This window comes from Lissotriton helveticus, chromosome 3_1, assembly GCF_964261635.1.
Source record: "Lissotriton helveticus chromosome 3_1, aLisHel1.1, whole genome shotgun sequence".
NCBI classification, from domain to species: Eukaryota; Metazoa; Chordata; class Amphibia; order Caudata; family Salamandridae; genus Lissotriton; species Lissotriton helveticus.
The window spans coordinates 1,574,902,175-1,574,925,596 of NC_136061.1; the positions used below are offsets into that span (position 1 = coordinate 1,574,902,175).

Here is a 23,422-nt window from a genome sequence, read left to right on the forward strand (position 1 = left end):
TTAATTATTGTGTAATTTTATTCTGTAGCGGGTTGTGGGTTTATAGGGGAATAGGGTGGGAAGTAATTTAATTATAATTAATTAAATATGTAAATTTAATAATTGGTAGTAATATTTAATTAATTGTTAATTAAAAAATATTTGTTAATTAATTAAAATGTAATTGGTAATTAATTTAATGTAATTGATTAATTGCTAATTATGTTAAATTAAAGGGGTATTTTTAGGGTTCAGGGTCAGTTTTTAGTTTTTGGGTAAAGGGGTATTTTTAGGGTTCAGGGTCAGTTTGGGGTTTTTGGGTAAAGGGGTATTTTTAGGGTTCAGGGTCAGTTTTGGGTTTTTGGGTAAAGGGGTATTTTTAGGGTTCAGGGTCAGTTTTTAGTTTTTGGGTAAAGGGGTATTTTTAGGGTTCAGGGTCAGTTTTGGGTTTTTGGGTAAAGGGGTATTTTTAGGGTTCAGGGTCAGTTTTGGGTTTTTGGGTAAAGGGGTATTTTTAGGGTTCAAGGTCAGTTTTTAGTTTTTGGGTAAAGGGGTATTTTTTGGGTTCAGGGTCAGTTTTGGGTTTTTGGGGTACATATACAATATTGGCTATTATTTAATTAAATTTTGTTACTATATATATATATATGTTTTAAGAAATATGATTAAAAAAATATTATTTTTTTACTTTCATTAATTATTTAATTATTAAAAGTTATTTTAAGTATTGTTAATTATATTTTAGTAATTAATTTTTTATATTAATGTAATTAAACATTGTTTTTAGTAAAGTCGATAGTTTTTTACAACGATATTTTTGTAAACGATATTTTGTACTCGATATTTTTGTACTTACCTGTTTGTACATACAAACTCGATATTTTGGCTGTAGATATTTTTTCCTCGATATTTTGGGTAGTCGATATTTTGGCAGTCGATATTATTTCAGTGATCCGATGTTGGTAGTTGCTGTAGTAGTGGTGATGGTGGCGATAGTTCTGAAGGTAGTGGTAGTCTGCTCACTGTTTCTGACTTGTGCTGACTACATACATTATCTCTGAGAAGTTCCAAGTTATGTGTATTAACTTTAGGCACCCCAAATGCACAAAACTGGTGCTCAGCTCTGTGCTGAGCATGCCCAGCTCTTCAATATATGGCTTCAGCTGTTTAATCATAATAGAACATTAAAAGCTGAATTATTGAATTTGCAAATGATTTGTGGTGTGTTGGTAGAATTGGCGTGTTAGTGAGTGTCCATTTCACCAGTGTTACGTGCGGTACTACAGCATTGGTGTAATCTTGATATATGCCTGGCTGTATCGTGGGCATCAGTGTATACATTCATGAACCACTACTGCCTTGACAGCCAGGTCCAATCAAAGCGTCACTTCACTCACTCTGTCCTGCAGGAATTTTTGGTCCCACTCCCCGACCCTCCATCTTGGGAGGTACTGCCTTGGTATCTAATCTAAAAGTGAGCAATATTTGGTTAGAAGTATAAATCAAAAGAACAAGTTACATTCTTTGATAATACTGTTTCTGGTGGTTACACAAGCTAACTACAGATTCCTATCTGGCCTCCTACCTCCCTGTTCTGTGGAATGTCCTCGTCAACATCTGAAAATGTCACAGGACCTTTGATGTTGAACTTCGCCAGAGTTAGTCTGGTGCCCGGGGATATTCTAAGGGTGAGAAATCTCCAGTTATAAGTATCTATAGGAAATATTGTTCTTCACATTGTAGTATGTATACAAAATAATGTATACTATTAAAAACAACCCTACTATAGAAGGTATCTAAGCTTGAGAAAAGAGCTATTTGGCACAAATGCTCACTGATGCATTGTATGTAATGAATGCAGATTTATTTGTGAAAAAAAATCTTATAGGGAACTGTTACTTAAAATGGGAATAACAATTAAAAATGAGTATATCAAAAGATAATGATCATTTGTCAAAATGATAAATGTAGTCCTGTTTACATACAGCTTTTTACAGTTAAAAAATATATTTTTTCAAAGGATAAACTGCCAGATTCACGCTATAGGAAGGTTTTCACAACACATATTCTGAGAAGTTTTAGTTAGTGGTCCTTAAAAAGAAGACCTCCTTGTAATTTCATGTCTACCACCCTAGAGGCAGCAAGACACCCCATTAGGCAGCATCTACCAATAAAACATTTTTATTACAATTACTTTGTACAAGCTTAGCTTAGATGATGCACTACTCCTTGTTTGACTCTGGCACAATTTCTGAAAAACATGAGTGGTAGCGGAGGCTAATAGCAATTAACATCCACAACATTTGTATGACTTCAGGAAATTTCCATTGAAACAGGGTATTTTTTCAGTTTCGCCCTATCCTGAGAAGTTAACAAATATTTTTTAATTTGTCTTTGAATTCCTATTATGAAGAAAGAAGCTCAAACTTCAGGATTCCTCTGCTGTCTGGATTTTTGTGAGGAACCAAGCGTCTTGTACTCCTCTTCTTATCCAATACACCATACCCTTCAAAGGACTATCTGTCTTGTAGAGTGATTAGTCCTGTTACTTTCCCCAAATGAGGCAGTTCCTCTCCATGTAAAGACTGACGCTGTAGAGTCCTAATTAAGGTGGTTCCTTCAGGAGAATTCTCTTTAATGTAATACTGGATGTTCTTCTGCCAACTTGTTGTAGCATAGATTGAAACATCTCCGGGATATCAGAGGTGTGTCTGCGGTATTGCTGTGCCACCTGTCCCCACTGGGATAAGAGATGCAAGTCTCCCAAGTGTGTTGTGTAGCAGTTGATGAGCTTTAACACAGATGCAAACTGTTGCCTCAGTTGTTTGAACTGCAATGAAAAGTAGATTTTGTTATGGCAGCACAAGCATGGATTCATAAGGTACCAAGAATACTGAAATAACTTAAAAAATGTATTGTCTCCTGCTATTCCCCACTCCCCTACAAAATGACATTTCAATTAAATGAACTAGTTCCTTACCTTCGGTAATGCTTTTTGCAGTGGATACTCAATCTAAACGCAGATTTCTCACCTTTTGAATATTCCCCCAGGTACCTGTATGGATCTGGAAGTTTTTTTATCAGTGCTCCCATGCACTGCAAGGTGACTCCATGCAGCGTCACACTGGCTTTGTTCCGTCCTGGAGGTGACAGACCAGAGCCACATATAAGCCTCACCCCTGCACTCTGATGTTAGATTCTTCCTTGAATCTTTCCATGTCATCAGACGCGGAGCACAAAACAATTGTAGGTACCACTGTGCAGATCACCAATTTGGGACATTTTTTTGATGGTATAAAAGAGACCTCTTCACAGAATGGGGAGGTGTGAGGGCAGTGTGGAATATGTGGTAAGAGAGAGTATCCAAAAGAAATAGCGTATTGAAGGAAAGCAGCTTGTTCTTTTGATGGATATTTCTAACCGCAGATTCCCCAACTTTCAAATAGATATCAAAGCACTACTTCCCAATGTTATGTTATGTTAATCTGATAGTTTGGCTTGCAAAGGGACCATTTTGCGGACAACGCACCAGGGCACAAAGTTGTCCCAGTGTCCAACCCAGATGGACACCTGGCAACAAGAATAACATCCACAACCTCAGGTGGTAGATCAAACACAGTCACTGCCACCATTCAAACTGCACATATGGAGGTGTAGAATGTGCCAGTGTGGCTGCAGATTCCTTTCCTGCTACTGTATTAGAACATACTCCCAAAGTGGAGGCCTGTTTGGGGGACAGACAGTCATGGCCATAAGCTCTGGGTACCACAATCATCTGGCCCAAACCAGGGCCACTACAATGACTTTGGCCTGTTCACTCCTGATCTTCTTCAGAACTCTGGGCAGGAGAGGAGGCAGGAAGGCGTACAGGCATCTTGTATTCCACTTCAGCCAGAATGCATCTCTTAGTGAAAGCTTTCAAGGGAACTCCAACGTGCAAAGCTATGGCAAAAAGATCTAGCTGGAGTTGCTCCACTTTCAGAAGATGCCCTGTGTCACCTCAGGATGCAGATCCATTCGGGATTCACCAGGCCCCTCTAGCTAAGCTTGTCCACCCTGACATTTAAAGATTTCGCCAGGTGGTTTACAATCAGAGAGATACCTTGATGCTCAAGGCAAACCCGGAGGTGCAAAGCCCCACTCTGCACTTCTTGCTGCAGTATCACTATCACATCATGGTAGTGTTGCCTGTGAGACCTTCTACCAAACTCTCCTTGATGGACAGCAAGAAAGTCTTCAGCACTAGGTTAATTGCTAGGAACCCCAACAGATTATACCGAGAGGGTTTCTACCGGATACCAGAGTCCTCTGATCTAAACCTCTCCCAGATGATCTTCCCAACCAATTAATGATGCATTCATCACCACTGAGAGCTCTTAGTGGTAAACAGTGAGGGATCTGCGGCTGATCCAATTGTGGTTGAGTAGCCACCACTGCAGATCTTGTGCAGCCTTCTCTGAAACCTGAATGGCAACTTTCACGTTTTCTTTGTTCTGGGCTCAATGAGACTTCATATTCCACTGCAGAGCCTGCGTATGCCACCTGGTCTCGTCAACAAGAAGGATGTGGGAGGCAACAGGCTAAGAAGCCTCAGAACTGCTCCTGCCAAGATCCGGGACTGACGTTGAAAAATAGGTTGAAACATCGGGCACATACCCCAAATGTCTTTGATTCATTGTGATGGAGTCATGGCCCAGAACTGCACTGTGTCCAAGAGTGCTCTGATACAAGGAAGCCCTTGTAAAGGAGTCAGGTGAAACTTTAGCACGTTGATCGAGAACACCAACGATGTCAGGAGATTTGCTATCATCGGAAGGTGGTCCCCGACTGACTGTGGTGAGCCCGCCTTCAACAGCCAGTCATGTAGGTAGGGGAAAACTGGTATCCCCAACCTCGTAAGATGAGCAGTGACCTCCGCCATCACTTTTGTGAACACCTGTGGGGCACCGGTGAGGTAAAAGGGGAGTAAACTGAAAATGCTCTTGGCCTAACTTGAACTGCAGGTGACGTCTGTGGGACTACAGGACAGGTATATGAAAATACATATTTTACAGTCACCCAAGTTCACAGCAAACAGAACCTGGACCAACATGAGCATTTTGGATGTGTCCTCTCTCACATAAGCATTTGGAAGCAGAATTTCTGAAACAGGCGAGGCACAAGAAAATAGTGAGAGTAATATCCAGTCTATATTTCTGAGCTTGTGACAGAATGAATGACCAGAATATCTGGAGTAGGATGCTGTCTAAGTAAATCAGTGTCACAAGGAGCACGTGTATGGCTTTTGGCCACCGGCCTATTCACCAGTGGGCAAGAACAGAGCTTAGACCATTCGCCATTAAGATGTTAGAGAGGGCTTCACTGAACAGAAGCAAGGGCTCAAATGAGGCTGACCTAGGTTCAAAACCTCTATGAGGACATTTATCTCGACTTCAACGAAAGGCAGTTGTATGTTGAGTACCTCAGGTGGTTGTCGAATTACCGCAGCAAAGAAGGCACTCTTCTCTGTTGGGGGACCCACAAGCAAAATCAACTCTGCTATAGGGGTAGTATAATGCCCACTGGCCTCCTGTAAGTTCACATAAAAACTCTCATCATCATCAAGAGGGGAGTAAATCATTCCCACCACTGTCGGCTCCAAGTGATGGCAAGCTCTGGTCAGAGTTGGAACATAAAAGGCAATGGAGCATCTGAGGACCTCTCTGTGATAGAGGAAGCATAGGGTCAGACTCTGCATAACCTCAGTCAGGGATGAGCTGACATTATTTTGGGGTCTGACATTGACATCAATGAAGGAGGGACCGAATTGTGTCCACTGTGGAAGTCTGCTCCAGAGTCAGTGCTGAACCAAAGGAAAATCCAAGGGGTTCAGATGGCACTAAAGATGGATCTGCCAGCACTAATCTGACTGTGGGCCCCTGTGAATCAGTGGTGCCCAAAGGCACTCAGAGGGAGCAAGAAGAGTTCCAAAGATACACAGCATGGCCTCTGTAAAGGCCTTCACCTGTTGCGGTATCAATGTCCCAGAAACTCAGGGAGCATCATGATCAGACATAGAAATGGCTCCTGAATCAGAGATCAGGGGCAAGAGCAATTGGTACCCTTACACCGTTGTGGCTACTCTTTTGAGCGTGGCAGGATGGGGTGAGTCCCATTTTGCCTTCTTAGGTTTCCATTTGGACTTTGACTTACTGGAGGACTGCAGCTGAGAAGAAGCCTTATGTTAGGAGCAGCCCTGGAAGTGGGAGTGGGTCCAAGTCATTAGCTTGGAATGAGAGTGGGTATTTACACAAGGCCTGTAACCTCTGCTTTCAGCAGCGCACAGATTTGCGGTCCCGGATCGCCTTCAATGCATGAGGACACACTCATTGCACTAAGTCCAAATACCAAAGACATACTTCATGAGGGTCGTTGAACAGCATCTCTTTTCCGCAGTCATTGCATGGTTTGAAACCTTTAGTTTTTGGAGGGGACATTGTTATAAGGTAAACAACATTTTTGTTTGAAAAATGGTCCAAACACCGTCGAAAATGGCGGTGGAGCTCCGGATCTGCATTTGAATGTGCAGAAAGAAAGGAACTGACATCAGTGTTTATGTAGGGCTCCGTTCAAGGTGGAACTAAGTCACTGAAGAGCCGTAGGGTGGCACTAGGCGGTGCAGAGGAGCACTAGTAGGAAAATTTTCCATATCCAGTCCGGCGCCACGGGTAATATTCTAAAGGTGCAAAATCTCCGGTTAAAATTATACATCAGAAATATGAATGACCTTTTTGGTATTGGATTGTTGTACATTTTAATGTATATGTAAATGTATAGGCATTTATATAGCGCACTACTTACCCATAGGGTCCCAAGGCGCTTCGACCGCTGAGAAACCCTTCCTGGCTTCCCTGAGAGATGGTCCCTTAATGGGTATCTCCAGGGTGAGACCAGGCATCCCCGGCGGTCTGGTGGGGCCGTTAGTGAAGATGAGGCAAGCTAATGCCCAGAGTTGCCGAGTGTGATCGCTGATCAGAGTGGGCACCGAGGCGAGAGAATTATCGAGTCCGCTGACCCTGGTCCAGAAACCTGCCGCGCCGGGAATCGAACCCTGGTCCCGGGCCGTCCTCTGCTCTCGGGTCTGCCGCCTCTAACCAGTGAGCCACACTACTTCATGAAAATATATATTTCTTTTTGTTTGTACCAACATTTATATACGAAATTCAGACCTTGCAAATCCATTCAGATCACAACACTAGTAGGGCGATTACGTATCAATGTGGGTGACACTTGAGAGTACAAACCTAAAAATGATTGAAAACTTTACAAATATACAGACCACAAGTTGAACATGGGTGGAAAATGAGTTCTAAACTGGGTTTCTATTATCTAGCATTTAAACTACACCCACATTCAAAGGGAGACCCCCTCTTTAAAGAAAGGCGGAGGAGTGTGGCCCCAGTCGTAGGCTATGTTTCTATGCAAAAGCACCCCATGCCTACACTTGGCAAGAGAGCCCCGTGTATGGCAGTCTGTGAGAGAGCATCAAGACTGCAGCCCTGGGAGTGTTCAGAGTACACACCTCTTCCCCAACTAAAGGCCTTAACTCTGCTGGTGCAAACAGTGCTGGTATACTGTAATCTCTTGCCCAGACATTTGCAATTACCAACTTACATGGTGCTTGTTCCACCACAGGAGGACATACACTGGGGGAACCAGGGTCCCCCTTACATATATGGTGCATACAACCATGATGGTGTGGAAGGGCCTTCACCTTCAGAACACCCACCCACCATCCACAGACATCAGCACCTGCTCTCACGAAGAAACTGGACCAGTATCACTGACGACCAGCTAACCTCATCACTCAGCAACTTCATCCCAACCATCGCGGAAAACGACAACGCCAACAACGCAGCCCGAACTCTGCACAGATGGATCTCCGACAGCGCCAACATCATAACCCCCCTCAAGAAAAACAACAACACCCACGCCAAGAAAGCTAGATGGTTCACCACCGAACTTTGAGAGTCCAGTAACACTTGTTGCCGCCTCGAAAAGGCCTGGAGGAACTCCAAATCCACAGAAGCCCACAACAACTTCAGAGCCGCCTCCAACGCCCACCACCAACTCATCAGAAAAATGAGGAAAAAAGCGATTGAAGACAGAATCTCCACTCATGCACACAACAGCAAACAACTCTTCAACATCATCAAGGAGTTCGCACAACCCACCAGCGAGTCCACCAACATCCCTCCCTCACAAGACCTCTGCGTCAAACTCAGCACCTTTTTCGACCACAAAATCAAGAGCATCTACGACAACTTCGAAGAAGACAACCAACACACTGAACCCTCACCAACCACCCGACACCCTGAAGCTAGCGATCGACAACTGGACAGCCCACACGACTGAAGACACTCTGAAGACGATGAAGGTAATCCACTTCGGGGCCCCCATGGACCCCTGCCCCCACCACATTGCCAACAGAGCCACCGACACCATCGCACCCATGCTCTGCCACACCATCAACCGCTCCCTGGCAACCGCCTTGTTCCCTGACAACTGGAAACACGCTTAGATCAACCCCCTCCTGAAGAAACCCTTGGCGGACCCCACCGACCTCAAAAACTACGGACCCATCTCCCTGGTCCCGTTCCCAGCCAAAGTCATCCAGAAAGCCATCAACAGCCAAATCACCACATTCATCAAAGAGCACAAAATCCTCGACTCCTCCCAATCCGGCTTCAGAAAAAACCACAGTACAGAAACCGCCCTCCTTGCCGCAACAGATGACATCTGTACCTTACTGGACAAAGGAGAAACAGCAGCCCTCATCCTTCTTGACCTCTCAGCGGCGTTTGACACAGTCTCTCACCTCACCCTAATACGCAGACTCCACAACGCAGGGATCCAAGACAAGGCCCTCGACTGGATCTGCTCCTTCCTCCCCGGCAGAACGCAGATGGTCAGACTCCCCCTTTCCTCTCAGACCCTACACCTACCACCTGCAGAGTCCCCAAGGGGTCCTCCCTCAGCCCTATGCTCTTCAACGTCTACATGGCTCCGCTAACCCCCATTGTCAGAACCTACGGACTCAACATTGTGTCATACGCAGACGACACCCATCTCATCCTCTCCCTATCCAACAAACCCAACACCGCCAGACACAACTTTCGAGAAGGCATGGAAGCCGTCACCAAATGGAGGAAAAATAGCTGCCTACACCTAAACACAAACAAAGCAGAAGTACTCATAATGGGCCCAAACCTAAACGCCTGGAATGACACCTGGTGGTCCCCTGCCCTCAGAAGGCCACCCACCCCCATGGACCACGCATGCAGCCCGGGAATCATCCTGGACTCAGAGCTCAAAATGGACCGCCAGATCAACTCTGTCTCGTCCTCCTGCTTCCACACCCTCCACCTTCTACGTAAGACCTTCAAATGGATCCCCCTCGAACACAGAAAGACCGTCACTCACACCCTGGTCACCAGCAGGCTCGACTACGGCAATGCACTCTATGCCGGAATAAACAAAAATCTCACCCGCAAGCTACAGAATATCCAAAACACCACCGCAAGACTGGTCCTCAACCTGCCAAGCCACTGCCACATCTACCAGCACCTGCGCACACCCCACTGGCTCCCCATTGAAGCTAGAGTCACCTTCAAGATGCTAACCCACGCTCACAAGGCCCTCAATGATACCGGACCAGCATACCTGAACAGCAGACTCAAATTCCACACACCCCAAAGGACCCTACAATCAGCCCAGCTCTCCTACACCGTGGTCCCCCGCACCAGAAAGACCAGATCGGGAGGCTGCGCCTTCTCCTTCTGTGCAGCCAGTGCCTGGAACGACCTTCCGCTCCACCTCAGGCAGATAACACCGCTCCCCATCTTCGCAAGAAACCTCAAAACCTGGCTCTTCGACAGACCCCCTTCTTGCTGGACTGGAACCTGCGAACCCCCCCACACCCCCAGCGCCTTGAGACCCTTATGGGTGAGTAGTCGCGCTTAACAAACAACTGATTTGATTTGAAGCGCTACATGCGATGAGCAACTCTGTTGCACCTTTCCCTATGTGAGAGTGGGAGGCATGGTTATTGGCACTATGTTACCTCGATTGAAATACTCGCAAGCACCTGCCCTAGGTGTCCAAAGTGGTCTTATCATGAAGTACTAAACAGAGCAATCTCACCAAAGCAAGCCTCGCAGAACTCTTTTCAGTCCTGAAAACACAAGCTGGACTAGGCCTTCAAAAGTGGAAGGAGAGTCCTTTGGCTCCAAATACATAAAAAAAAAATTGCAGTGTTTAAAAGATTTCTATTTTTGTACATCATTAACAAGGTGTAATATGCAGTTACATGCAGTTACATGCTCTATTTTATATCTACAGACTTTAACTTAATTGATTTTGATATGTAGAAGTATATTTAATAATGTGTTTTAGTTAGACCCCATTTCTGTCGAAAGCGCCATCTTTAAACAAGATGGAAGTCATCTCAGTTGCTTGTGCTCCATCCCCAGACCCCTGCACATAACCTCTCCGCACAGGCTCTGCGTCACACAGTTAAGATGAAATCCTAATAGTTTTATGTCATTGCTGTTATTGTTTTACTTACAATGAACCCTTCATGGTGTGGAAGTACATTTTTTACATGTAGTCTTGTCTATGTTTCCTCAATGAATCTATTAATTCGAAGAAAGTATTATTGTCAATGTTTCATAGTTGTTCAGACATCTTTGGATGACAGTTGAATAGAGGGTGCTGAACAATTATTCAAGGAAATGGGATAATGCTTAGGTGTTAAGGTGATGTTTATTTTCCATTTGCTTGGATTTGCTGAAGAAATGATACATTTCCTCACACGACGATGATTCTGAAAATATGTTGATTTAATATCCAATGATTGTGTGTTAAAACCCCTTGATTTTAGGTGTGAGTGAGACTTTAAGCTTTTCCTTTTATTGCTAGGGATTCTAGGTTTTTTTTCTAATGATTTTGATGCCCATTAGGATCTTTTTTAACTTTTACATACTCTATAACTATAACTTTGTCTTCAAAAGCCTTCATGGCATTAACTCTGTATGGTTTATTTTTTTATTTGGCAAATAAAACCTTCAATTTGTCAGTGATCTAGAACTATTGGGTGAGTCCAAATGACTCTTAAATTGGAATTTTTAATGAACTATATTTTGATTGCTTTTGATGTTTTAGGAGGTACTTTAACATTGGACCCATTGCCTCTTGAAATTAAGATTCAACACCATCTCTGATCCAGTAAATCGTGGGAGGTCCAGTTGAGGTAAATGTTAAGATGTGTCCATTTTTAGGGTACCCTCGATTTGCTCCCACACTTTAAACTGATGTTGCCCTGCAACAGTGGGGAATGCAGTCTACTACATAGCACAAGGTATTACAGCAATCTGCCAGTAGCTACTGGTCTGATCAAACATACACTGTGACAGAGGGTGTGTGTGTGTGTGTGTGTGTGTGTGTGTGTGTCTGTGTGTGTGTGTGTCTGTGTGTCTGTGTGTCTGTGTGTCTGTGTGTCTGTGTGTCTGTGTGTCTGTGTGTCCGTGTGTGTGTGTGTGTGTGTGTGTGTGTGTGTGTGTGGTGTGTGTGTGTGTGTGTCTGTATGTCTGTGTGTGTGTGTGTGTGTGTGTGTTTGTGTCTCTCTCTCTTCCTGACAGCATGGAGGGCCCATATGGACAATACAAAATCACAGGTTCTGTTGACCCTTCCGTAAGAACCAATAGCACAGGGCTGGCTTAAGGGCTACAGGGGGGGTGGAAATATTCCAAGGTTGAACATCTTATTAGCCTACTGTTGGAACAGAAAAATACACTGCATGGTGACGGATGTACATCCCTATTCTGAGTGCCACAGTTGCATGGATATCTGGATCCCTGGTATGATTTTTGGTCACGGGCAAACATGGATCATGCACCATGACTTAGATCTCACAGTAATGCAGTCTACCTAGACCAGAAGGGACGCACCAAGAAATACCTTTAGGGAAGGTAGAGGGCTACTTTCCTTAACTTGAGTTACATGCAGAAGCACTGTGGTGGCAGCATACTTGCTTTGTATCCAGTGATGTGAACAGGCCTTTTTCCCTGTGTCACTGGGCAGAGGCCTCACTCGTTTAAAGTTATGTGTCCGTGTACTTAATCCACCCTTGGCCTGCATGGAGTGCATGTATTGCCAGACAGCCTGTGAGACTTGTGTGTGCATGCTGGGTTGTGTGTGTATGTGCCTGTGGATGGTACCTAACATGAAGGGCTGTGGATTCCATTTTGAAGCCCAGGGCCTGCAGGGGTGAGGGCTCCCATCCCCACACAGCATTGAAACAGCCATGCTCCATATTGTGGACAATGCCCTATGCTCGCTTGAGCAGAAATTAATCTTCCCTCTTGATCCTATCAGATCTGTCAGCCGCCTTTGACACCATCAACCATGCTACCCTGCTCGACATTCCAGAACTGAGGATGGGCCTTTCTGGCACGGTGCTAAAATGGTTCTCTTCTTTTCTATACAACAGGTTGCAGCGCTTCCTCATTAATCACACTTTATCCATGCAGGCCCCATTATCACTGGGAGTCCCCCAGTGCTCTATCCACTCCCCCAAATTGTTCAACCTCTACATGAAACCCCTAACCTCAAAGGCTCCCACATCTCCTACCATATGTATGACGATGACACCCAACTCTACATAAGCATAGCCTCCGGTGAGGACAACCTGACCCTCATTAACTCCCTAAGGGTTCCCAAGCCCCGTCTGAGAAACAGGAGAGTGGTTCTGGTGGGCGGTGGCCCAGAGTGTCACGTTTCCAACCCCACTGCTTCCAGTCCAGGCACAAGCAGGGGGGCTCTGACTGTTTAAAGAAACCACCAACTGGTGGGACCTCTTACAGGGATGGCCAATGTGGCCTTAGGGGCAAGTAGTCCACAGGACCAGGTCATACACCATGCCATGATCTCTGAGGGTGGGAGTCATCCCCTTCACCAGGTGAAAGTGAATGGGATCACAGGCACTGCTCTGAGGTACACCGTGGCTATCTAGACCATGATAGTGGAAAGGCTAGTTTCTCCAGAGAAGTACACAGCCAGATGTGCAGGGTAACTCGGGCCCATGAGCAGGACTCTTTCAGCCCTATGTCCCTGGTATGCCAGGAGTAGGGTGGGGAGGTGACCCAGAGAAGGGTCATAGCTAATGCCTAGACACCCATAGACCGGTAATTGTAAACACCCGTTCTGGGAAGGACATGGCTTTTGTAGTTCGGACTGGACTGTTCCCATGGGGCACAGGGTCAGCGCTGATTTGCATATCGCCATTGTCTAACCCAGGGTGGTGTGGAGTGGAAAAACGATGGATTTGGGCCCAGATCTTTGGACTGGGGTGAATGTGTGACATTGATCCACATTCTGTCCATCACTGTTGTGTTTGCAATTACCGCTCTAAGTGTACTGGGGATGCTCAGACGTGAGTCCCAGGCACTCCACACCACTGGAGTCAAGCTAGCCGGGCTGATGAGAGGTGTTACCTCGAAACCGGGCCGGTCCTCGAATGCTTGATTCCGTTCTGGGAAGGACATGGCTTTTGTAGTTCGGACTGGACTGTTCCCATGGGGCACAGGGTCAGCGCTGATTTGCATATCGCCATTGTCTAACCCAGGGTGGTGTGGAGTGGAAAAACGATGGATTTGGGCCCAGATCTTTGGACTGGGGTGAATGTGTGACATTGATCCACATTCTGTCCATCACTGTTGTGTTTGCAATTACCGCTCTAAGTGTACTGGGGATGCTCAGACGTGAGTCCCAGGCACTCCACACCACTGGAGTCAAGCTAGCCGGGCTGATGAGAGGTGTTACCTCGAAACCGGGCCGGTCCTCGGATGCTTGATTCCGTTCTGGGAAGGACATGGCTTTTGTAGTTCAGACTGGACTGTTCCCATGGGGCACAGGGTCAGCGCTGATTTGCATATCGCCATTGTCTAACCCAGGGTGGTGTGGAGTGGAAAAACGATGGATTTGGGCCCAGATCTTTGGACTGGGGTGAATGTGTGACATTGATCCACATTCTGTCCATCACTGTTGTGTTTGCAATTACCGCTCTAAGTGTACTGGGGATGCTCAGACGTGAGTCCCAGGCACTCCACACCACTGGAGTCAAGCTAGCCGGGCTGATGAGAGGTGTTACCTCGAAACCGGGCCGGTCCTCGGATGCTTGATTCCGTTCTGGGAAGGACATGGCTTTTGTAGTTCGGACTGGACTGTTCCCATGGGGCACAGGGTCATCGCTGATTTGCATATCACCATTGTCTAACCCAGGGTGGTGTGGAGTGGAAAAACGATGGATTTGGGCCCAGATCTTTGGACTGGGGTGAATGTGTGACATTGATCCACATTCTGTCCATCACTGTTGTGTTTGCAATTAGACACCCATAGACAGCATTCTGGGGAATAGGTTGCCCCCGGTGTCAGGAAATCTGAGAGGGGTGGCTGCCCAGGACGTCCTGACAGTTCTGTTTTCTGGGGGTACCACTCACAAGCAAAGTGTGTGGGAGACCAGTGAAGGGGCAAGGTGAGGGATGACTCACCCTTGTCCCCTGTCCAGCCTCAGGGTACAGATCCTGGGCTGAGTGGCCAGTCTCAGCTTACCACCCCTGAACTGGTGGGAGGTAGAGTGGAAGTAGGGCACTTAACACCCAGGGCTGTTGCACTCACTCTGAGAAACCTGAGAGGTCAGAGAACCCTCAGGAGCCCATAGGCAACTCCTTGCCCACCCCAAGGCTGAAAGAGAGGCCTACCCAATATTCTCGCTTAGAGCCCCCACCTGGCATTGGATGGCCCGGGGATTGGCTCCTGGCACTGTCAGCTGTCAGTGGCCTCTATTGGTTGCTGTGGATGGATTGGGCAACATCAATTTCTGACCGCAATGGTAATGTCTGCCTACTGGGATGCATCTGTGAGCAACTCAAGGTTAGGTGATGCACTGATGCGCTCCACAGAGAGTGTAAACAGAGGGATCAAACTGAATTCATTAGGACATAGAAATTGCTATTGCCTATACAGTAGAGGGCCATTGTCCACATTCTGTCACCTAAGTAGGGAAGTCCATCAAGGTATTGATTAGCCTCCCATGGCTTTAGGCTGGAGGGGGTTGTGTTGGACCTGACCCTCTCTGCAGGGTCACAACCAAAGTTGTTGGCCTTTACCCCACCCATTATAGCTGATTGCATTTTTGCTAGCCTTGGGACTCTGTGCACATTAACACTGCTAACCAGTGCTAAAGTGCCTGTGCGCACTCCTTAAAACATGATACAGTTGGATTTTAAATTATAATTTTGAAATTGCCACTTTGGGAGAGGAGAGGAGAGGAGAGGAGAGAGTAATTGACAAAGAAGTGATGGATAAAGAGGAGCTGATAAAAATAGGAAAGAATAGCGGCAGAAAGGAAGAGGGAACATGCCAGTCACAGTTTAGACGACTCATTTTGGTTTTAAGGTAAGAGCTGTACATTTCCGCTCTGGTCCCCTTAAAATACATTGTACTCAAAGGACTGGCAGATCAATATTGATTGAACAACTAGCCACCAAATGACACTCCAACTCATCAACCTCAGAAGCTGTAGTCTTAGCACAGTGGGCAGCTAACTGTTGAAACAGGCTCATGTTTGATGTCTATCCAGGTGCCAACTTGGATTGCACGTCCAATTGTTGTTGCGCTTATTTGAAGTAAATGCACAGCAGTAGTCACTACCCATAACTACAGATATCTGTATCGCTCTTTACCACCTCTTTAAAATACACATGCCTCCCCCTGGTCTTTGTAGATGTTCCACTTGCTGATGAGCACACACTATATTGTAATTGTAACTACATTTATATAGCACTTAACACCCCTAACGAGGCGTGGATGCGCATTTCGGTGAGTAGCATGCTACTCAGGAACCCAAATAGGTGGAGGATTAGTATTGGCAAATATAAGTTGCTAATTTGAGCGGTGTACATGAGAGCGTGTTAGTTGCATTGATTAGGATAAATGAGGTCAAGAGGAGGGAAGAGTCTAGAAATTGTTGTTTGGGAGATCATAATAGCGAATGAGGTTTGGGATAAGCCAAATGAGGGATCTTGAAGGGAAGAGACTATAAAGGGTTACTGGGAGGATCATAGTAGTAAAATGAGGTTTGGGATAAGTCAAAGGAGGGATAGAGGAGGGAAGAGCATAGAAAGGTTAACTAGGCAGATCACAGTAGTACAATGAAGTTTTGGGATGAGTCAGAGAGTGGAGGTAGAGGATATATTAAAAGACAAATAGAATGAGCAGAGTAGTGAACTGGTGCGGAGAGTTGACGTTTTTTACAGTTGGAGTAAAGAAATAAATATATAAATATATAACTACATAGAAAACTGAATGTGTGTATTTTAAAATAATAAAGAGTTATAAAGTTGTACTATATAAACCCCCATATTTTCATGTATGGGAAAATAGTTAGAAACATTGACTTTCAATCATTGCTGCACATGAAGCTAATTTATTTGTGTATTTTTGTGGGGTGGGGGGATTTTATGTTTTTATATATCTATTTGTATATTTATTTTATTATTTTATATTATCCCCAGCATTTCAATAGTAAGGCACTTATAGATACAATTGTTAGGATCATATATACACATTGTAATGGATAACATAAAATAAAATACAACAGATGCCCATAAGCATATAATCCAATATCAAATATAGCTTATCACAAATTCTGATGGATAAGATAAAACAGAGGCCCATAAGCATATAATTAAATAATGTATATGTAAACAATGCAGTGGTCGATATACAAGCTAAGCATACAATAATATATACATTTAGTCATAAATGACATATAACTTTGAATATTGATATATTTTTTAACCATAAGTAGAATATATATTTGTATAAAGAGATGCACATACCTAAATACATATATACAATTAAATTAAACATGCTTACATGCACAGACATACGTTGTACATTTGTGTTTTGAGTATGGAGGACATGTAGGGAAGAGCCAACTCTTCAGTAGCCTTCTGAAGATAAGATCATTTTCTATGGCTCTTATGTTTGGGGATGGTGAGTTCCATAGCATAGGGCTTGAACAGAGAAATATGTACCACCCATGGGTTTTTTCTTGTACGTTGGGGTTTTGAGGCAAATTGCCAATCTAGAGCAGAGGTTTTTGTTGTATTTGGTGATTTTATTCCTAATGAAATGTGGTCCTGTTCCATGTATTGCTTAGTGAGTGATAAAAAGCAGCTTGAAGGTGGATCTTCTGGCAAATGGAAACCAATGTAGGGCCTTTTAGGCAGGAGAAATGTGAGTTTTTGGTTTTACAGTAGTCTGGCAACAGATCTCAGAATTTGTTGAAGTCTTTTCCGATAAAGATGATCCATTATAGCGCCCATTGACGTAATGATGTTTAGACAGTACAACAGAGATAATAGTTTGTGGAATTCCTAGGTGGAGCAAGATGCGTAGCAGGGTTTTCATAGTAATGAAGCTTAATCTTGCTAACTAATACTCTTGGGCATTCATTGATAGTTTGGAGTTCATGATCATTCCAAGGTTTCTTACTTCCTTGGATACTTTAGGAGGTGGTCCAACACTCCATCTCCATCTGATCTAGTTACTTTTATCTAATACATCGGAGCACGTCGATCACTTTACATTTATTCTCTCGTCCATAAAAACATTCAATTTGTGTTTATCACAAACCTGTGATATGTTCATAACCCCACTATAGTGTGCTGACTACCGGCTATACAAACATTGTAACACTTCTTATACCTCCATCTTCATATGGTCACTGACTTTTCTCAGCACGGTCAGACTAACATTCACGTTATAATTGCGCTTTGATTACCGGCGATTTAAACATTGTAACAGAGCTTGTACTTTTATTTTCACACGGCTACTGGACTTTTTTAGCACCGCCTTATTAACATTTGACTCAGCAAGTCATTGATCACATTAGTTTTTTTTCACATTTCGTCTTGTAATGTGCTTTGTACATTCATTAGACTTTGAATAAGATTTTAAGTTTTGATTACCTAGTCAATATTACATTTCATTAATGATACTATGGTTTCTTTGATACTTCATGGCATTTTTGCATAACTTTAGAGGGATCCCTGATGAAGGGCACCCCGCCCGAAATGCATTGGATTTCGGAAATGTAAAAGGACCTCAATGATGGTCTTTGAACAACATATACTAATGGATTGAATTGAAGTACATTACCGTATGTATAAAGAAAACTCATTGGATTAAAAGCATCGGCTACTGTTTGTTTTAAACTGATCATATAAATTTGAAACCCTCTAACACATAGAGGGCAAGATTGTGCACAGGGTGATTCAACCCATCGTGGGTTGAACTATCAGTTGAGTTTATACGTTACGCTCTGGATCAATGAGCGATACCCCAGGAACACATCAAGTTATAACTACCCTTATTCAATGCAGTTGAAACCAAAGGCTGTGCACAAGCACACATTCGAGATCTGCATAGTTGTAGCATGTGAGCTGAAATGTATTGAGCATTGCTGGTAATGACTTTGTGTAGATGCTGAAAAGCAGTGATGAGATGATAGAGCCCTGAGGGAAACCTACTATTGTGAAGTACAGTTTGGATGAGAAAGGGGGAAAATGGATGAAATGTATTCTGTTTAGAAGGTAGGATGTGATCCAGCCAAGAGCTCTCCCCTCTTTACCAGCTTCATAGAGCCTTTGGATTAGAGTGTCATGAACAACTATGTCGAAGGCAACTAAAAAGACCTAGAGAAGTAGGCAGCGACCTCGCTCTGGCCTACTGTGGGCTTAAGGTCATCCCAGATGGCGATGAGGGAAGATTCTGTACCTCTTCCTGGACGGAATCCTGTTTGGAAATGGTCCATTTGTAATTGGTCTGTAGATGTTTGGGTCATATGGGCCCAGATTTGTTATCTTTATTAATGTGCGTATATATGCTTTTTTAAAGTCTTCTGGAAAGACTCCTGTAGTTAAAGAATTATTGATTATTGCTCCGACTAGTGTGGCAGCAGTGGAAGTTACGTGAATGTTCTTGGGGGCTTGTGGTGGACAAGGGACAGAAGAACAACTGGTTGGCCTGCTAGCTTTGATAAAATCCATAAATTTACTTTCTGTCTGATAATTGTTGAAGGAATGTAGAAGATGGGTTAGCCTACTCTTGGAGGGGTTTGTTGGGAATGGATTGGTGCTGGTGGTTTTCCTTTGTTTTAAATAAGAGTCCAACATGTGTGCTTTGGTTGCGTAATGGTTCACTAGTTTGTCAGTAAATTCTTGAGAAATGGGATGAGTTCCTCCTGTGTATTTAGGTATGTGAAATTCAGTGAGAATTTCATACAATTCTTTAGTTGCGCATTTAGCATTTTGAATTCTGTTTCAATTTTGCAATTTTCTTTTAGGTTTTTTGATTGTTTACTTGTATATTAAGTTTGTGTAGGTGAAGTTTGTCTCAATTAATATTTGTTTTGAACCAGGTGTGTTACAGCTTTGTAATTTGTTGTTTTATCTTCTTTAGCTCTGCATTTATCCAAGGTGCTTGTTTTTTTCTGTTCTATTTTGTTGTTTTTAGTGATATTAGGATACCAAAAGGTTAGTTTTTTTTTAGGTATTTGATTTACACAAAGGCGTACGTCAAGCGTTGATAAGAATTTCTTGACTATAGGATTTTGAATTATCTTTAGATCCACATCACAGATTAATCTGAGGGGTTAATAAAATTAAAATAAGAGTCTAAGACAGCTGCTACCCCTTCTACCCCATTCAAGATCTGCCTAGTTTTAAAAAAAACTAAACTGGCTGGTACTACAGAAAAATTTCTGTGGCGACAGCCATCTTCACAATGCAGGGGTTTGTGATTTATCCATTATCGCTTAAGAATGGTGAAGCTTTCTTTACATAAACAAATTCATTACTCCATAGGCAGCAGAACTGAAGGTAAGGCTGACAGAAGAGGATGAGGTAGAGATAGTCAATGTTGAGGTGGAGAGAGAAAGGAGGATGAGGTAGAAAGAGAGGATGATGAAGCAGATAGAGAGGAGGAACATAGGGATATGAGAGGGAATAAGGTGAGGCAAAGAGAGGGGATAGTGGTGAAGAAAGTGTGCGGGTAGTTGAGTAAAGAGAAGATGTAAGTGAGTGAGGAAGAGAGTGAGAGAAAGGCATGGAAGAGAGTAAAGAGTGATGCATGAGAGAAGAATGAGGTGGGGACAGAAGCATGAGGTAGAACTGGATGCACGGTGAGAGGAAGGAGAGGTGAAGAAAGAGACAGAGGAGGCCACATCAGAGAAAGAGAGAGGTTATGGTGAAAGAGGAGGGTGAGGTAAAGAATTAGGAATGTGAGTTGGAGAGGGTGAGGTAGAAGGTAGAGCAGCGGTGGAGAGGAGGATGTGGTGGAGAGAAAGGCAGGTGAGGTGTACAGAAAGTAGAGAGAGAAGGGTGAGGCAGAGAGAAAGGAAGATGAGGCAGGGAGAGCAAAATAATTAAATCACATTGGTGGAACATTTTAGAAATAGAGTTAAAACTAGAAAGCACAACTCCAGCAGTAATGTGAGTATGCAGCTCATACCCCAACAAGCCACCCAAAATTCCCAGACCAGCTATAAGACACCCGGGAGAAGCTAGGCAAATTCATTCATCTTCCTGGCCCACCAAGAATCTGAATCCTGTAGAAGGGCTTGGCACGCATCATTCTCTTCCAGGCATAAAGATAGTGAAACATAGTGCACACTTGCCTCTTCCGAGATGGCTTCAGTCATAATTATAGTCCACGGTTGACTCCCATTTTGAGGCACCTTCTGGAGAATCGTCTGTCTAAACTTTTCTGTCCAAGTTCTGATTTCCTAGAAGGAAGAATATAGATCTATTGTATTTATTATTTTCATATATCGTAAGCATCACTAGACTGTACCTTGAAAGTGCCATGGGGAGGTGTGGTAATCGTGGACAACAGACAGAAGACTTAAACTCAGTCATGTTGACTTGCCTGTACGAAGTTGTGCATTTTCAAGGCACAACTTTTGCCAAATATGGACCACTGGTAAAAAATCGGGTGGTCTAACCCAGCTTTACCAAATCCCTTGTATCTACATAGAAACAGCTGAAGGTGATACCGGGGAAGTGACCTCTGGTTTTTGAGGAGGATATAGAAATTTGCGAAAATATACCTCCACTGCAAAGGGCTGACAAACTGAATCTGCCCCACTCTACCACCATTTGACAGGCACTGTCCTGTCAGGAAATCTTGCAATTTACAAACAGTCTGGCAGCGTTTTTATTACTGCACCAGTCAGTTAGAGAAATTACAACACTTAGGCGTTCATGAGTAATTCCCACCTTGCACAGGAACAAAGTAGCAGTCAAATCGTGAATTGCAAGTGATGAGGGAATACAGCACTCCAGGTGTTTCTCACCAGGAAATTGCACAACTAAAAGCTGATGGAATTTGAAAGTGGAAAATTGCCTATAAATCAAGAGGTAAAGTTACCAAGAGAATCGGGTGGAGGAACATCAATCATTTATTAATTTTCTACTTCTCAGGCAGTGCTCAGTGTGCAGCTCAGAATACCACAGTATTCCTGCTTCTGGAATTAGTGATACCCATAGGACTGGTAATTCTGTGTGTAGGAATTTCTCATTGGAGTTTACATACCACTTTAAATGAGGGTCTAAATATTATTTTAGAAGATAAACCCCTTTAGATTTTATGTACCATGACCCAATTCTTCCAGGTTGTAAGGCATGCTAATCTATATGGAGCATAACGGCATAGCCTGCCAGCTCTTTCTTTTCTAACGCCATTTTAGTAAGTAAAGTGTGTTGAAGTATATTATTCTTGCTAGGTTTTATTTTTACCAATGCTTGATAGTATACAAAAGCTTTATCTAATAGCCAAAGGTAGAGAAGCGGGTGATAGCAAAAATGTTAATAGATATCTAAAGGGTTGTGGTAAAGATGAAATGGTACTAAGGTTAATGGTCCTAGCTAAGCTGAAGGTAATAGTAATGTTTTTTTGCTGTGGTACTAGTTAGTAGTAATGATGGTGGTGGTAAGTGTGGTCATGATATTAATGGTGGTTATGTTTGTGGTAATATCCAGGATAATGGGGAAGATAACTGTGGTGGTAACAACTGCAGGAGCGGTGGTACTGATGGATGTGGTAAAGGTGGCAGTGGTAAAGATGAGGTAAATGTAGAGGTAGTAATGGTGCGTGTGGTAATGGGGGAGTAAGTGTGGCACTGTTAATTGTTTTGCTGGTGGTAATGGAGGTGTTAGTAATGGTGTTGATGTTAATAGGGGTGGCAATAGTAGTGGGGAATATAAAAGCAGAAATACAGTAATTATCCTAGTGGTAATGGTGGGGGAGAGGGGGAGGATGGTGGTGGCCATAGTGCTGTGATTAGGGTCTTGTAATTGAGATGGCAGGGATGTGGGTAGTAATAGGGGGTAATAGTGGCTATTGAAGTGGTGATGGTGGCCATGGTAGTGGTGATGGTGGCCAGGGTTATGGTGGTGGTGGTGGTAAGAGTGGCAGAAATTATTTTGATGTAGAAACTGGAGTGGTGGTGTTAATGTGGGTGGCCATGTTGCTAACTTTGGTGTTTGTGGTAGTAGTAATGGTGGTAATAATAGTTCTGCTGCTACCAGTGGTTCTGGTGATGACTGTGGTCTGGTAATGGGGGATGCAAAAGTAGTAGTGTGACAATAGGTGTGGTGGTATGGGTAAGGGTTGCGTTTGGGAAAAGTTGAGGTGATGATGATGGTAAAGGTGATGTAAATGGTAGTGATGGATGAACTGGTACTGTTGTGGTAAAACAAATAGTGGTGGTGTGGTGGGTGACATGGAGAGGGTAAAGGTGATAGTGATAATTTCTTTTATGGCGGTGATGATGGGCAAAATATAGTGGGGCTGGTAATTTGACAATGTTAATGGTGGTGGTTCTAGTGGTGATGATTGTATTAGTGGTAATGAATACATTGGTAGAGGTGGTAATCAGGCTGGGAGTGGTCATAATAATTTTGTTCATGGAAATTGTGGCAAAAGTGGTACTGGGCATGGTAATGGGGTAGTGATAATGGTGGTGGGGTAATGGTCACAGTAACAGTGGTACTGGTGTTGGTGGTAATGTTAGAAGTTTCAAAGTATGCAGTAATAATGATTTTAATAGCACTGGTAGTGGTTAATGTGATGGTAAAAATAGTGGCCTTATTTGGGTGACAGTGGTGGAGGTAATGGTGGTAGAATAAAGGGCCAGTGGTGGGGGGGTAATGGAAATTTCAGTAGTTAGGGATTGATAGTAGGAGAGATGGTAATTATGCAACATGGTAGTGATGTGTGATATTAGTAGTAGTAATGGTAGTTATGTTGCTGGGGAGGGTGGTGGTTTTAGTGGTAC

At 43.7% G+C, this 23,422-nt stretch overlaps 1 pseudogene across 1 annotated transcript in view; it reads right to left on the reverse strand.

Moving 5' to 3' along the window:
* Positions 1–1,832: 1,832 nt before the first annotated feature.
* LOC144823641 (microtubule-actin cross-linking factor 1-like) overlaps positions 1,833–23,422 on the reverse strand; it is a 209,232-nt pseudogene continuing 187,642 nt past the window's right edge. The window contains exons 8-9 of the transcript XR_013608823.1: positions 20,762–20,869; positions 1,833–2,809 (exon numbers count right to left, since the gene is read on the reverse strand). The product of XR_013608823.1 is annotated as a microtubule-actin cross-linking factor 1-like (transcript). The remainder of the gene's footprint in view (positions 2,810–20,761; positions 20,870–23,422) is intronic.